The sequence below is a fragment of the Anser brachyrhynchus genome (genome assembly GCF_964034855.1).
Source record: "Anser brachyrhynchus genome assembly, chromosome: 14".
Taxonomy (NCBI): Eukaryota; Metazoa; Chordata; class Aves; order Anseriformes; family Anatidae; genus Anser; species Anser brachyrhynchus.
The window spans coordinates 18,775,487-18,792,237 of NC_137709.1; positions in this window are offsets into that span (position 1 = coordinate 18,775,487).

Below are 16,751 nucleotides of genomic sequence, written 5' to 3' on the forward strand. Positions count from 1 at the left end.
AAATTTTGCAGTAGAGCTGGGAAACAAATCCCCGTTAGCACCTTTAACATGTGTTTAAATCACTAATTCTATGTCCTGTTATTAATTTGTTGCTCTTGCCTTACCCATCACTATCTTTATTCAGTTACTTGTGAGGAAAAAGCACATTAAAATATGCTTTCAACTATATTTCTGACTTACCTCTATTCTTGCTTTTCTTGGCACCTCTCCTGCCTCATGGGTTTGTTTCTCTCTTGTGTTGTTTGTAAGTGAAGTTGCTGGGAATTTTTTCCTGTTTTGTCTTCCATCTGAGGCAACCTTTCTGCATGTTCCACCAAATCACATCAGATGCTGAGTTGCACTAGTGCATGATTTGGGGATTTTTTGGTTACTCAGTTAGAAATCATACCTCTGCTCTTTAATATAGATGTTCAAGTACATTTATAAGGAATTGCATATCTACATATGCCGTATTGTATATAATGCTGGTCACCAATAACTGAAAGTATGCTTACTACTAGTAACACGGTTGCTGTTAGTTGCAGTATCCTGACGAAGCTATCTTTTTCTAAATGATCATCCTTTTTTTTCCTGGCCTAGGAAATGGCTTTTGAATTGATACTGCTAATCAAGTGATAGTTACAAAATTAAACCTCTAACTTTAAAACTAGTAAAAAGGAAATGCCGTTAGAAAATGCCTTATATCAGAATATACCATCATGTCTATACCCCTTAATCTGTGACTGTGAACCTCTTATTTCTGTTATTGACTACGAACAGCTGAGATATCTCCTTTAAGCAAGTGCTCATCCATGAAGCAGGCTATTCCCTACCTGCTCGGTCTGACAGAATTTGAAAAAAGACTGACCCAACTTGGCCACCTATCAAACCTCTAACTTTATTGACCACAGGAAGAAAAATCTCCAATGCATATTTAGTTTGCAAATGAAACTGGCATTGCATCTCTGTGGGCATTTTAAGCCCATTGTTTTGTTCTGTGTGATGATGTTTTCTATTACTTATGACAATTGTTAATGTTTTATGAAGTGCTGCATTTATTTGCTTAATGTTATTCCAAATCTGTTCTAAACAGCCCTGAATCAGGCATGCCTGACTGCCTGGAATGCTGACAAGTATCCGCGTTCATGGATGGTTAACTAGGCAATGAACTATTCACCACCTCAGTGCGGAACAGTATATTTTAGAAAAGGCGTAAGAACAAATATATTTCCCTTTCATGCAATACAGAATGCAAATTAGATTTACGTCTGGCAGTAACAAATGGATTAATTGGCATGGCCTATAAATCTAAACTTTGCTTAAACTTCAGCTGGGGGCACAGCCCAATGGCTCCTGTTCCACATAGCTACTGAGTTGATCAATTAAGGGTCACTTGAAATGTGCTGGGACACAAGTGGTCTTGCTGTATGTATCATACCTGCAATACTGCACCTGCAATTCATACTGGAAGTCAATAAACTGCTTCTTCACTAGTTATAAAAAATAAAAATAAAATAGAATTATTTTACTTGTATAAAAGGATTTTTGGTGTTTGACTCTTTCTCCAGTGCCTCTCTAATTTGAGTATTCATGTGCAATGATGATGAATAATAGATATTTCAATAGTACCTGAATTGACTGAAATATTTGAGTTTAAAAATGAGTACTGAACTACATAATTTAAACTGAGAATATGCTCTGAGATGGATATAGTCATGAGAAGATCATGTGTTTATTTTAGTGAACTTCCTGCTTAAAAGCTGGGACGTCAGCTAAAATGTACATCTGCAGATGTCAGTAAGGCGAGAGGAAAAAGAAAAAAAAAAGTTTGGGTTCCCAACCGAAGAGACAGATGAAGGTAGCTAGAGCAGTCTTCTGTGAGATCTTCCTACAACAACCAGGGGATGGGGCAAAAAGCAGTGGCATGGGCAGATCTTAGTGTGGCAGCAGATCTACAGAAAGCAGAAATGTAGCCAAGCTAGAGGTTTGTTGGGGATCCAGGCCCTGAGCTGAATTTGGGGTGGTCGTCTCAGGTTCAAGATCTTGCAGAACAGAAGTACTTGAATATGGACACTTAAAGTGCCTAGTCCACATACCAAATTCCCTGACCAATCAACAGGTGCTACTTGAAACTAGATGGTGGCATGTAATTTTTTTTAAGGAAAGGTTTAATATTAATGTTATTTTTAGAAGCATTGTATTGACTTTGCTGTAGGCAATAGGTGGAAGGATAATAGTGCTGTGTCTCAGGAAAGGATTGTTAGCATTCGGTTAGAGTAAATGATTGCTGTTAGCATTCAGCTGGAGTAAATGATTACTGTCAAGAGACAGCTATACTGCAAGCTCTTCAGCTGTTCTCTTTCAGCGTTACTGCTTATAGTTGGAGAGCCTTCCAAAATCTTGCATTCAGTCTTCTAGAAGAGTTTATCAGATTTCTACTCTTCTGGGGGACTGCAATTAAAAGAAGTATGGATTTGAATATCTGTAATAAAGAAACAGCTACAGTAATTTCAGCAGCTTGAGAAACAATTAGCGCTCTGGATAGTTGCTTTATAATCAAACATTTGCTTGTACATTGATTGGAGGAGAAAAAGATAGTGAGAGGTTAAAGGAGAGACATGTTTGCTTGTGGTTTTCTTTAATGTGATACCACATGCAATTGGCCCCCTACAGGCAGATTTCATTAATATCAAATTTTATTTAATGTTGGAACAGCAGGCATTTACTGGGAATAATTGAAATAAAAATGAATGAGTAACTCCTTTCACAGATCTTTCTTTAAAAAGATGCTTCAAATTTAGGAAGAAATGGTGGCCTCAAACAGTCATCTAAGGCTAGCAGGAAGAATGGTGGCCAATATCTAACAAAAAAATGCAAAACAAGATGATGTTAAATTAAGTCATGCTAACATGAGGCCAGAGAGTCACTTTGTGTTGCCTAATTTACTGAGAATGATGGCTTTGAAAGACTTCAGTGAACCCAAAACATAATCACATGGCCTTTTCAGCTTTAATCATTCAGGTAGAATACACAGTCCTTCACAAACTGAATTCTGTGACCTCTCAAAATGTGCACCTTTAGGTTAGCTTCCAGCATAAGATTTAAAAAACAGGGGTAGACAAAGGCAGTGGCTATTGAAAGTGGCAGTCTGCCAGAGGGTGTGCTGGCTTTCCACCTGACTTGGTCTGTGCTGGAGGAGCCTGACTTTTCAGCAGCATAACCTGCAAACAGCCTGTGCCCAGCCCTGGCATTCGTCCCACTGCTGCATGGCGCAGGACGGAGCCAGGCGCAGGGCTGGTGGGCAGCTTCTGCCAGCAGCTGCACAGCAGCATCAGGAGCAATGGGCACCGCTCACCCATCCTCCTAGCGGCAGGGTGAGAGCTCTTGACTGCCGAGAGCTCTTGATCCAGGTCTGCCAGCAGGATCTGAATTGTCAGGTCTTCAGTACCACTTACATGTGTTTTCTGTAGTGACATTGTTAACTGCTTTTAACCGTTCTGAATATAATCCTGGTTTATTTGGCTATGTCTGTGCAGGCTCTAATCAAAAGACTACAGCTGTGTAGAGCCGTGGGAAGAACGGAAAGTAGACTTTTTGGAACATGAGTATGTCTGAAAGAGCGTTTCAGACTTGCAGGAGGCAAGATTAGGAGAGCGTAATGCAGGAACTCTTTAAAACTTCAATGAAAATCACTATGATGTGGTATGACAGGGATCCCGCAAATTTGAGGATATACCGTTACCTTCAAGTAGGATATTATTCTTAGGAACTCTGCAAGAAAAATAACTTAATAGTGTGCACAAAAATGCATCTGCCTACAGAGCTGCTTCAGTGTGCATGCTCGTTTGAACATTTTTCCCACAACCAGATCTTGTCTGTTACAGCTGCTTGTAATAATGATAGACTTTCCTTATTAAATTTCTCTATTCTATCCTGACTTTTTTTTTTATAGTTCATCCTAAAATCTTTTGCCAATCAAACTTTTTAAAGCAAAATAAATGTGCTCATAAAGAGAAGGAAATGTATAATGTAAGAATGCTTGTGTGAAATTCTAACAACCAATGTGCAGCAGTAGGAAGGCAGACAGAGCTGGCCATGTTCCTTTCTGAAGCTCTCCAAGTATATAAAGGTAGAAGTTTTGGTTATCATATTAGGCCTGCTCAAAGCAAGGTGCAATATCTACCAGAAAGGAAACGCATAGGCAAAATGTTACCCATGGACTGACTTGCTCCAGAAAGATGTTTGCCAATTACTCAGATGAAATTTTGGGCCCCAAGGGGGCTGGGGGAAACCAAACCAAATCAAACCAGGAAAAAACACACCCGAAAGTCTCTCATCCTTGGCCAGTACTTACAAACAGCCCACATGTGACCTATCTTGGTGTGCTCTTTGGAAGGCTTTGGGCACAGCCATTGATATGCTGAATATGTCCTAGGTTTATACAAAATGTAAAGAAAATAGCTGTAACATAGGAATAAGAAAAGGGCTAAAACTGAGCAATACTTTGCTGAAACACTGTCTGTCTTGCAAAGTCAAGTACAGGTAGAAATTTGTATCCTGAAGGGACAACATACTGCTTTATATATAGACACCAAAACAAAATATGGAAAGGCAGTGTTGTACAGCAAGAACTACTGATCCTGGCAGTTTCACAAAATTTTTCAAATTCACAAGTGCAGTACCAAATGTTTAGCTGGCATAGATTGGGTTAACTCCATGGAGTTTACTCTGTCGGGAAACGTATTTTGATACTACACAGGTATGAATACCTCTGCTGCCTTGGAAAAGGGGTCTACACATTCAAGTTCAAGTTCAACTTGTCTTGGAGGGTTGTAACACAGTTCTTACATTGCTGTAACAGAAGAACTGGTACTTCTTCCAATATTTATCTTGTTACCATAACAGTAATTGCTGTTACTGTGCTGTGTTTACCCCCTGCTGGTACTTGCCTCTTAAACTACCAAATAGAGCTCTGTGTCTATAAATAACTGTTATTCATTGCAAAAATTTCAGCTCCTGAAAGCAGTCACATTCTGAATATGTAAATTGTAATCCGAGACCACTTAGCATCTACTAATCTGAGATTCATTCTACTTCGAAATTTGCTGTCTTAGGTAATATTTAATACATGCTTGAAAACCTCTTAGATTTTTATATAAAGAGAAAACTTAATACCATGAATATTCATTTTAATAGGTACATTTAAAAATTGTTGGCCTGTTGCTTAGTGTGCAATGTACAATATATTGTTAATAACTAAATCTTATTCTTGGTTTTGAAACCAAAAATAAAAGCATTTCATAGTTGGCCAGAATTTTTCCTTGCTGTAGTATTTCGGCCAATTTTAGCAAATGTCAGTGCTCTGCATTTTTTACTTTGGAAATACAGTATCTTGGAATACAAAGCTGAATCAGGGGCAGCTCTTTGTACTGTTTAGATGCACTGAAGCAACCATGAATCAGCGTTGACTCACCATTTCTCCACTGTCTTTGAAAAATACATATATTGATGTCTTAGGTAGTTCTGGAGAGCTATAAGAATGGAGAATAGAGGGATAGCTATTATTTCTAAGCCGTAACTTATTTCCTATGGGGCAAACCTTCATTATGTATTTGTTCTCCTTTCACTCTAACCTTAACCTTTGCAACTGGCTATTTAATTCAGGATATTAACAACCTCAATATGTTCAGTTTATAGCCCTTTTTGTAGAGTTGCTCACACAGCTACAAGAAAATTGACATAAGGCCTCCTTTATACCTTCTCTTCATGTGTATAAGAGCCTTCAATTTGTTGTTCAAGCAAACACCCTGATAGTCTGTGACAGTTCCCCTCAACTGAACAAATATAAATCTAGACCTTTCATCTCCATTGTCTGTTTGCTCCCAGATGGAGTGCCTTGTGGCTTATCTCTCCAGCTGCAGCTTGTTATCACTGGAGGGTCTTTGAAAAGCTAACAATACATTTTAAGTTTCAGTGGCTTATGCAGGACAGTGGCTTTTTTGGATATTCTGAAAACCAACTGGATTTTCTTTTGAAAATGTCCTAAAAGTACTATCTTACTTTCTTTTAGTACCTGTTTGCAAATTTCTCAGCTGTTTTGCAATGCAATGACAGCAAAATGAATGTTCAGTGGTTTCTGAGGTACTCTGCTTCGAGTATACCTGTACCTATATCTACTTGGCAATAATAAATATTTGGATAGGTTGGCAAAGGAGAATAAAGGCAGTAAAATAAAATAGTTCCCCAAAATTCCCTTTCACAAGACTAACTTCTGTTCCCTTTTGCCTGTATATCCACAGAATGAGCTTTCACTTCGGGTAACCCTTTAGGAAATGTTTATTTGTATTTTTTTCCTATCTGTAGTGCAAGCAATCATTGGTCATTTTTTCCCTTAAAAAAATAAAAACCTATATAAAGAAAAAATTCAGGTGGGCTTGAAAAGCCCACTGTACATTCTTACTGAAGACGAACAGCAGATTTTAACTGAACTTTCACTGCTGTGAAAGTCACTTTGTAAAATGAGCTATTTCCCCAGGCCCACAGTTTCCAATGTTTTCTTTATAATGTATTTGTGTTTGTTTTTCTTTGTTTTTTTCTTGCTGACTGACCATGTTGCCAAAGTCTTTCAGCTGTTAAAAATTGAGATTTTGTTCTAGCCCATTGGAAATACTGTAAATGCTATGAAGTTGTAAGAGGTGAGATGAGGGATTTTTAAGGGAATTTAGGTGCTAAGAATTATACATTAGTAGCATGTGGATGTTTTCACAGATTATAATGCACATTACTTGTTAGGTTATTCTAATGTAACTAATAAAGGTGTAAAACTATTGCAAGGCCAATATCAAGAAGCAGTGATTCTAGAATTTTCTTCCTTATCAGTCCAAGTACAGAGGAAGGGGATATACTCTCGTTATAGAAAGCTCTAGGAAGAGAAGGATAAAGATGACTGGACATTTGAATCTTTTGCAATGTATTTGCAATTGGTAGACCCGTCTTCAAGTAGGTGTCTCCCAGGCAACCACAGCTCAGTCGCCCCAGACAGTTTAGTCAGAGAAAAACAAGATCAAAGTAATTATCTGGGAGTGATGCATATAAATCTGAATCTACATGTCACCCTCATTCAGAAAGAGCTTGTTGGCTGTTTCTATAAGCAATGAGCACCCAAATAATCTGACTCAGGCAATCGCTGGTATCTGAGAGCTGCAACTAATTTGCATGCAGTTAAGTCACGAGGTATTTTGTAACCCCACAAAATTCATCTAGCATGTCCAGATGTTGTCTGTGCATAATTATGATTTTATTTTTATTTATTTATTTATTAAGACTCAAAGCTGAAGACCTGTAAGATATTCTGCGTTGCTTTCTTATTAGCTCAAATTCTGTTCTGGCATCACTGCCCCCTTAGTGATCAGATCTGACGTGGATCATGCAGACAGCTATGTTGTGCCGGTCTTTCTGGAGAACCTGCATGGAGATAAGTGCTTTCCTATAGCCTTGTGGTGGCAGGAACCAGGGCAGTTAGGATGCCATCCAGAGTCTGCAGCACACAAGCCATGCTGCAACTATTGGAAATGAGGTCTTCCTAGACTCCCAGGGTTTCCTACTGCACGTAAAGTAGGTGCCTGAAAACAGACTCCAAGTCAACAGTCAGGGAAGTTCCAAGTCAGGGAAGTCAACAGTGCTATGTACCTGTTATGTACTGAGATAACAAAACCAAGAAAGAAAAACAAGCAAGTTTCTGTTGGATATTGTATTTAATTTTTAAAACCAGAAATAGATTCCTTGTACCTAGGGAAAAAAAATACAACCTCCAAGACTCCAAATACTTGGTTAAGTTATATCAAAGGTTTTATTAATTAAGTTCTTCTGAATAAGTGGCATAAAACTGAAGAAGTACAAAGCCTCAGAGAGGATGCCACTTCACAGCAGTCCAGAACACACAGAAATAGGTAACTAGTGCAGTTGCTGTTGCATGGTAAAACTCATCTGCTTTTTATGCAGACCAATCCTAAAATGGGCAAGGACACCTTCAAGGACTTGGCCATCTTATTACATTTGTTTGCAAAAACTGTCCTTCAGAGGGGTTGTCCATTGCCTCAAAGTCTGAAGGTTTGTTTTTTTTTTTTTTTAGTATTACTCAATAGTTCTTTGCGGTAGCTATATTCTATAGCCACATAAACTCATGGCAATTTGAGAATATTTGAAATAAGGAAATGAAATTTTCTGAATACAGTTTCATAGTAGATGTCATGATCTGTAAAAAGCTTATGGCTGACTGTTTTCTTACATGAATATAAAGCTCTGTAAACTAGTTGGCTGAAGGTTAAACTATGGGAATTTACTGAGAGTAATGAAAATTGGAAAAATCAAACCTACACGTCAGCAACCATCTTTCATTAAAAATAAATACTGGCTCCTGCCCAGCATAGGGTAGATCTCTCTTTACTTGCACAGCTTTTTCTGCCTTATTTTATGAAAGAAGGGTTCCACAGAGATCAAACAGAGCACTATTTTTAAGGGTTGTAATTCATAAAAAGCAAGAGAATGCTGGCATTTGAATTTCACTGCCCTGCTCTCCAAACTCAGTATTTCTTTATATGACAGAAGAGTTCGTCTGTTCAAAATTGGTAATGTGAAGAATTTGCTTTTACTCACAATTGTCAGAGTTTCTGGTCCAGTTATGGAACATACTGAAGTACAGCTATGAAGGAAACAATCATTTGTAACATGGATAAAAGCTGCAGCTCAATAATGGGTGAAAAAAAAGAGGAAGAGAGAAGAACACCTCTACAAGTCGAGTTCAACCTCTACTAGCTGTTAAAGCAGCAGCAATTATATATTTGTACATTCTTTGAGGGAACTATTCTTCCCAGTTTTCAACAAATACTCTTTCCAATATTCAGCAAAGCAAAGAGGAAGAATAAACAGGTAGAAATGGCAAGCAAGAGGTGATGGTACTGAGATAGTATGAGTTTTATAGAATGCAATAATAAAATACAGTAACTACTTTCCTAACATTTTCCAAAATGATACAGGAAAAATACCAGATTTTGAGCAACCTGATAGTGGCTTATGGGCTAGAGTGTTGCAAAGTGACTCAGTAGTAAACTCACAGAGGCTAAGAATACCCAAGGACTTTTGATGTGAGGTGAATGTAGAATATTATTAAGTAGATTTGGACAAATATTTACATTAATATAATAAGCAATAATCTGTGACAAATTTTCTATCCTAATTTGTATTAAATAGGGGACAACACATGAAAACTTTTAGCTGTTCTGATTTGGCCAAGAGAAATGCTAGAACAAATTACACAAAAACATTTTTCCAGTCTTTTCCATTCCACATCTTCTAACCAAAGTTTTACTGCATTTTGGATTCTGCAGACATTTAGGACAGATTTCCTAAAGGCCCTTTAGTATCAACACTAATCTATTTCGTTGTATAAACTGTTCCAGAGAACATGTGTTTTACAAAAATAGTAACGCCAAAATATGCCAAGAATGTTTAATGTTGGTATAAAATAATTATTGATTGTTTGTTTTATGATTTTGTAAGGTTTATGTTAGTGATGCTCTGCCAGCATCTTCCTACATACAGAGATTTATATACTTATTGAATTGGTGTAAGAGCAAATATTAATTATGTGGTGAATCAATGGGCTGACTGGCATCGTGAATCGTTTCATAATGGATATCAATAACAGTGGCAGGCCAAGGCTAGTATTGTCATAGCAGAGTACTGAAGATTATTCTGAAGTACATAGAAGCTCATTTTTCCTCATATATATAGAACTTGAGCTGATTCAGAAACTATAGTGTATGAAGAAAAAGAGGAGTAAGCGAAGAGGATGAATAGATGGAACATAATAAAATACAATAAGAATGTTGCTATTCAGTGGGATTTCAAGTGTATGTAAGTTTCTGACTAAGAAAAAAAAAAAAACCAATAAAATACACAAACCACATTTTAAAAACAGTGCTGTGATAGAGGGATGGGAGTCAATGTCCTTATATATATAGGAGAATTAGATTTTATAGGGAGGGAGAAAGCAATTTTATGACTTAGAGGTAAAGCATTGCTGCCTTTGTAAGCTTAGATGAGAAAAGTATTTAGTGTGTACTCATTAGTTTTAAACGCTAAAAGTCCACAGAAATGAATTTGCAATTGAAATGTAATTTGCAGCAAAGAAAACACTCATTTTAAGCAGTATTGGTTATTTATATGAAACAGCTAATCAGAAAATAAAAAAAAAAAAGTCATTGCATGACTTAGTTTAATAATACTTCATATATTGAAAATGAAGCACTTGTAACAAACTACTTCAAATGAGATTCATGGGCTCAGTTGAGGGAAAGGATCAAATGTGTCAGTTGATTAAAAAAAATCAGTCAATTTGAAGATGGAAAGAGGAGAAAGAAAAAACTATTGGAACAAATAGATAACAGCTCTCAGGAAAATGCTTAAGGATTTACAGGATAAATGTTGGCTAACTATGCCTGTTCAGGAGGTAAACAGCAGAGATCACATTAAAATTTACAATAGGACTTGAAACCCCACATTAGTCTGGGGTAGTTATAAGGAACTTTTTTTTCCCTTTTTTTTTTCCTTTTTTTTTTCCTATTGTTAGGCACTTGATAAACCTATAAGAAATGCTGTGCCAGGAGGGAGGAGAGACAGCCAGTGGTCATGCCTGTTTTTTTGATAAGAAATGACATAAGTGGAAGTCCCTTGTTTGCTGTTGATGGTTAGGAACATAACCTCTTTTTCTGCTACTTTCCTTTCTATTTTTTCTACTGTTATTTTTCTGTTGTCCTGCTTGAAGCTTTGAGTACTGACTTGGGATTTGGCCTGTGACTGGGGCTGGGGAAAGAGTCAGTCTTTTCTGTGTCTGGGCAGCCTGCGTACTCACTTGCTGTCAGTCTCTCAGTTGGAGGACTGCATCCACATTTAGTTGCTGTCCATCAGGGAGGACACAGAGCAAGTGCACAGGTCTGACAGAAATCTTAAACCTCTAGAAAACAAACAAACAAACAAAAAAACCCACACCACTGGGAGTGATTAAATGAAAGAGTAGGAGATTTTTTCAGCCTAAGAACTGAGGGCAGCAAGCAGCAACACAACTACCTAAATGGTGCTAAATCTATTATCCACTGTCATGTCAGCTTAAAATGTGGAAGTAGAGTTTCAAATTTGACTGGAGATGTTTTTTTAATGCTGGAAAATAAGGAACCATAGAAATGCAATGTCTGTGGAGTCTCCAGTCGTAATTGTTAAGAACAAATCGATTTTTAAGAACAATTTAGATTATTTATTGGAAGTGCATAGGTAGGTACAGCTGGGCTTGCCTTGATGCAACAGAATAAGCTCTACAGCGTGAAGAGATCCCTTCTTGCCTAGACTTCTGCTCTATTATGACTCCAATGCTGATTTTTTTTTGTTGTTATGATCAGTTTAAAGGAGGGGAAGACATTGGAGCATTTTCCTCCTTCGCTTTATCCTTTCTCAAAACAATGGAATGCCTTATCTGGGTCTTAAAGGAGATTTGTTTCTAATAAAATTTGAGAGGTTTGTTAAGTTTTAGCAGAAGTAATCCAATATCAAAAGATAACCATGCAGAAAGTTATGAAAATACATATTTGTTCAAGTGCATTGAAAATTTTCAGATGGATGCCACTGAGCAGGATATATTTTGGATGGAGATGTAGATGATTTGAAAAAGCCCCCCCCCCCCCCCCTTTTTTTTTCCCAAATAGATAGAGAAGTTTATGAGGCAATGGGAATAAAGATACCTAGGCTTTTTTACTGAAATGTCTGCTACCGGTAAGTGAGTTTGTGTGAACATAACTGCTCTCAAGTTGGCAGCTGCATCTGTCTATCCACTTACTGTACCAGCCATGGTTATCTTGGAGCTATGCGGGAAGAAGTATGGGTGGGCTAGAAAAAAGCTATCTTTTCTGATAATGAGGTGTAACAGCTTGCCTTAAGAAATGCCTTTCTGTAGGGTGTCTGGACTGAAAACAAGCCAGACACATCAAAGGAACTAAATCCCTGACAAGACGTTTGAAAAATAGGTCTGGGCATACAGAGGAACAAGAACCTAACAAACAGAGAAGGGAATGAAAGTCTAATGGATAACTCTCCCCCAAAAATGTTTTCAGAATGGACACTTCTTTCTGGAATTCATTTACTGCTTTACTGAACACCTCTCTTAGAGGTGTTTCAGAAATGATATTTTCTCTTGAGTGTTCCTCCTACACAGCTGCCACTTTCTCTCTTTTATTTGTTTTTAATGAATCTCTTTGAAAATACCTTCTGAGAATTAGATGGGTTTGTATAGTTTGTCACCTTCAAGAGTAAAATCTTTACATGTGACAAGAGAAGTAATAAAGGCTGAAGGCTTGGAGTTGGGAAGCTGGTATCTTTTTATTTGTTGTTTTCTTAAGAGACTTCAAAAACAGAGCAGACATAAATGGGCAGAAAACTGGTAGGGAAAGGTCCAGGAGCAGCAAATGACACTTCCCAAGATAGCTGTAGTAAAATTACCTGGTCAAGCAGTAGAATTTAGCGTCATTTTTGGGTCATGCTCCAAAATGCACTGAAAATACTGAAGTGGTAGTAGTGAAATGAGGGATACATCTAAGTATGCTTCCCTCCTCAGAATTAAACATTAAAAATGTATTCCCCAGAACTTGGTTTCAAATCTTAGTTCCACTTAGCTGTGCTAGTTCCAGGAAAATGGATGGAAAGAACTTGAAAAACATATTAGGAAACTGACTTGGTATGTTTTTTGCAGTAGTTCTGACTGCAGATAAGCAACCAAGAAAACTGTCCTTATTAACCCAGTGTATTTTATTGAGCTTCCTTTTAGATCTTGGTGCATTCTCTTGTCAGCAACGTGTATTCTTTGATGAGTTTGTGCTAATGTGTCAGGGCGTTGTACTTAATCAGTTGAGGTGATATGATGCAAAAAGTAAATATTTGAATTATAAGCTTTTTTCTCTAAATATTCTCAGTGCCTCCTTTCATCTCCCCCCGAAAGCATGCTCTATTCTTTTCATGTAGTAGTTTTTAATTCATATCCATTCCACTGAAAAATGATATAGGCAACTTTCCAGAAATATTTTTGATTTTTTTTTGGCACTACTTATTAGCAATAATTTCTCCATCAGGTCCCTTTCTTCTGTCCTCCATCGGCAGTCATTTGTAATACCTGACTGTTACTGGGCACTTGGCCCAAAACTTCTTTTAGTTGTTTTCAGTGACCTGAATTTCAAAACCTGAAGGCAGTAGAAGCTGTGGGGCTCAGCAGCTATGAAAAATGAAGACAAAACTAGCTAACTGAGCATAGTCTTCTTAGGTTTTTGCCTGGAAAAAGTATTTCTATTTTGTCTCCAGAAACACTGCAGTGACTTGTCTTTCTCACTAAAGCTCCACTTTTGTAGTGCAAGTTCCAAGCAAGACACCAGCCGATCTGTCAGTACTCTCCTGCCCTTCCTAGGTCACTGGCAGCCAAGTAATGTGATTTTAGTCCCTCCCTAAAGGATTCATACATAGTTGATTACAAAGGACTATTTTCCTGGACTGTAGCCAGAATGTAAGGCTTTCTGAAAGCCACTTTTCTATATGCATCTGAACTTACCCAAAAGATGAGGGCTGTGAGGTTAGCTGTTCATCCACAGAGCAGACAGTAGCACTGCCAAGTTCTATAGGACTGACATACATGAACCCTGATGTGGGGGATTGGTCCTTTGAAATGAAAGGTTAATTAAATGTCTTATGCTTTTGAGTCCTACTTTTTCCAACAATAGTGCTGATTTAGCCTCATTGAGAATTTGAATCAAGCAAACTTGCCTGCAGCAGCATGTACCATATATCTCTGTTATTTGTCAGGAGTCTAAGAGCCAGAATCTGTAATCCAGCTAAAGCTATTTTATTCTATGTTCAAGTGCAAAGTAGCCTTCAAATTTGAAATACTCACACTGTGTGAGGCCACTTTGTGCAGGCTGAGATATTACAGAGGTTTGTTTTGTGTTAGCAAAACTCTTTTGCCTATTGTAGGAATTAAGGAGGGGATAATGTGGTTAAGACATTTTGGAGTACAAGTTTTGTCTTGAAGACAGAGAACAAAAAAGCATAGTAGATTTGAATTCAACTGTGTTTATCTACATAATATGATAGCTGTGTATATTTACATAATATGATAATATTTGGGAGAGAGAAGACTGAACTGGGTACTCCTTACAATTTGTTGCTTATTTAATCATAAGCCTCATTTGCTGAGGCCAAACCTTTTGGCCAGGAGTGTAATTAAGTTTTCAGCAGTAAGTCTTTCAGAGGACTGGGCAAACTCTCAATTCACTTTCAGGGGATTGGGAGTACTGTGGCACAGCTGAGAAATCTGAACATTTCCCTTCCTAAATTCTTGGGGAGATTTTGCTCTGACATGAACAAAAATGAAAGCAAGCTTCTAAACTCTTAAGTTTTGATAAAAGTACATAACATCAGTCTTAGTCTTATGGTTCATCTTATGATGGCTGTAAGACGTTTTTGCCTCCTGCTCCATTTCCACATACATGCTGAGATTTGTATCCCCACTGTACTGAGGGAACTCAACTGTTCATGTAAGAATTTGCACTGTTTACAGCACATTATGGCCTAAGTCAGTGCCTATTTACTGTGTGATGGTTCAACAGATATATCAGAAACACCTGAAAAGTCTCTGCAGAGAGAAAAAAACTTTTTAGGGGTAAGTAGAAAAGAGAGAGGAGGTTTCCCCAAGATAAGCTTTTCTTCATTGAGGAGTGAAATCCCTAAGTAACCTTATGATCTTGGTGCAAGTCAGCGCTGCTACTGTGAGACTGAATTAAGAATTCTTGTGAAATCCGTGCCTTGCACTTCTCTACTCAACCCCTGATATATGTTTCTTTTATTTTTTAAATATTTTTTTTAAGTTGAATTAAATTTTAACAGATTTTAAGAGCCAAATAAACTACAGTAAGCCCATGAATATCAGATGCCTTTCCTAATTTAATTCATGAATAAATTTTGGTTAACAAATTCTTCAAGAAAGGGGGAAAAAATGGTGTCTTACTGTACTGGCTTAAGGAAACTAAAAATATAAAGAAAATAGAAAACTAGCATTTTCAAAATGAAACAATACAAGTTTTTATTCTGAAGACAGTTGAAAAGAACTTTTACATGTGTATATTTTCAGTAGCACTTTGAAAAATATGAAAATATTTACATGAAGTATTAAATACTTGCACATACCAGTGAATTATAAGATTACACATTATATATTAACCTAATGTAAATAATTTACAGATCATAGACAGGGACCGTACTTGTCTACCTGTTGTATTTGACTATGAATGCAATCTATATATTCATCTATATTCACTCTCTTTATATTTCAACCTGAGTAATAGGTTGAAGAAAAATTACTTTTGGGATTTGGATTAATTGCTTTGTTACACAAATTGTAAAAAATTCTGTATTGACTCTTAGATGATTTTTTTTTTTTTTTGGTTTTCCTTTACAAATTAAATGTTAGATTTTTATTTTTTTTTAAGACTACTTAGAACTACTTAAAGTCCCTACAGTGTACCTTTTGTTCTGAACAATAGTTTTGAAACATATATTACAACAGAAGAGCTAAGAAATTCAATAGCTGAATTACAGTTTGGGGATAGATAATAAACTTCTAATTATGAATTCAATAAATATCATATTTCTATATTGGGATATGCTGTTCTGCAGTTTAAGTAACTTTTAGTAGCTGTCATTTCTAATAAAAGTAACTTTGCAGGATAAAGCGCGAGACACCTTTGATATGTCTTAGTTTCCCTGATCCAAACCGAGAAATAGGTTGATTTTTTTCCTTTAGAGTCAAAGAACTGTTTATGTGCTTAATACTAAACTTGTATGTAAGTGTTTTCCTCAGCCATGATCTGCATCATTGAAACAGCATTGGCTGTCAAGAAAGCGCAAGGCTTATTTTAGCTTCTGTTGATCTTCAGAATGCAAGCAGCACTGAGGCCATTGCTCCTCTGAGCACAGGCCTTTGCTGGCTATGTCAGCTTCAGACTTGAGCTGATGATAAGGGGAAAGCCTGCGAAGAACAGGAAGACAGCCTTTCTTCTCTGCCACATGGAGCCTTTGGCAAATGGCAAGTGCTGTATTAAAATGTAATGTAATGATGGTTTGTATTTAACTTAACCTATTTTTCCAGGCTCCCCTTTCTCATGCAGTGTGTTCTGGCCTTAGTGATATCACCCTCCTTAGAGTAGCAATTAATTCATAGACGTCTGACTTGCCTTTAAAATCAATTTGACAGTATAAAAGAGGGCATTTTTCTTCAATTGTGCTCTGCTTGATTTTTGAAGAATATGAAACATCAACTGACTGTCTTCCTTTCTCTGCCATAATAGCTGAAATCCTGACAGAGGCACCAGCCCCAGTGAAATAATAGGGCTATATTTTATACAGTAACCTCTTCAGAAAACAAAACAAAACAAAACAAAACAAACAAACAAACAAACAAATGGAGCTCATCAGCATGTTTTAATATATAGTGGGTAAATATAATTTCTAACCATTTTGACTTTTAACTAGAATACTGGATCGTCCATAGCCTCTCACATACTGGCTCGCTATATGCTTTTTTGCAAGTGTGATTTGGTTTGTGTGAATGCTCATTAAAAGCAAATTTTGATGTGATACTAAGATTTGTGTAATCAAAACATGATTTTAACAAGTGGAAATAGTTT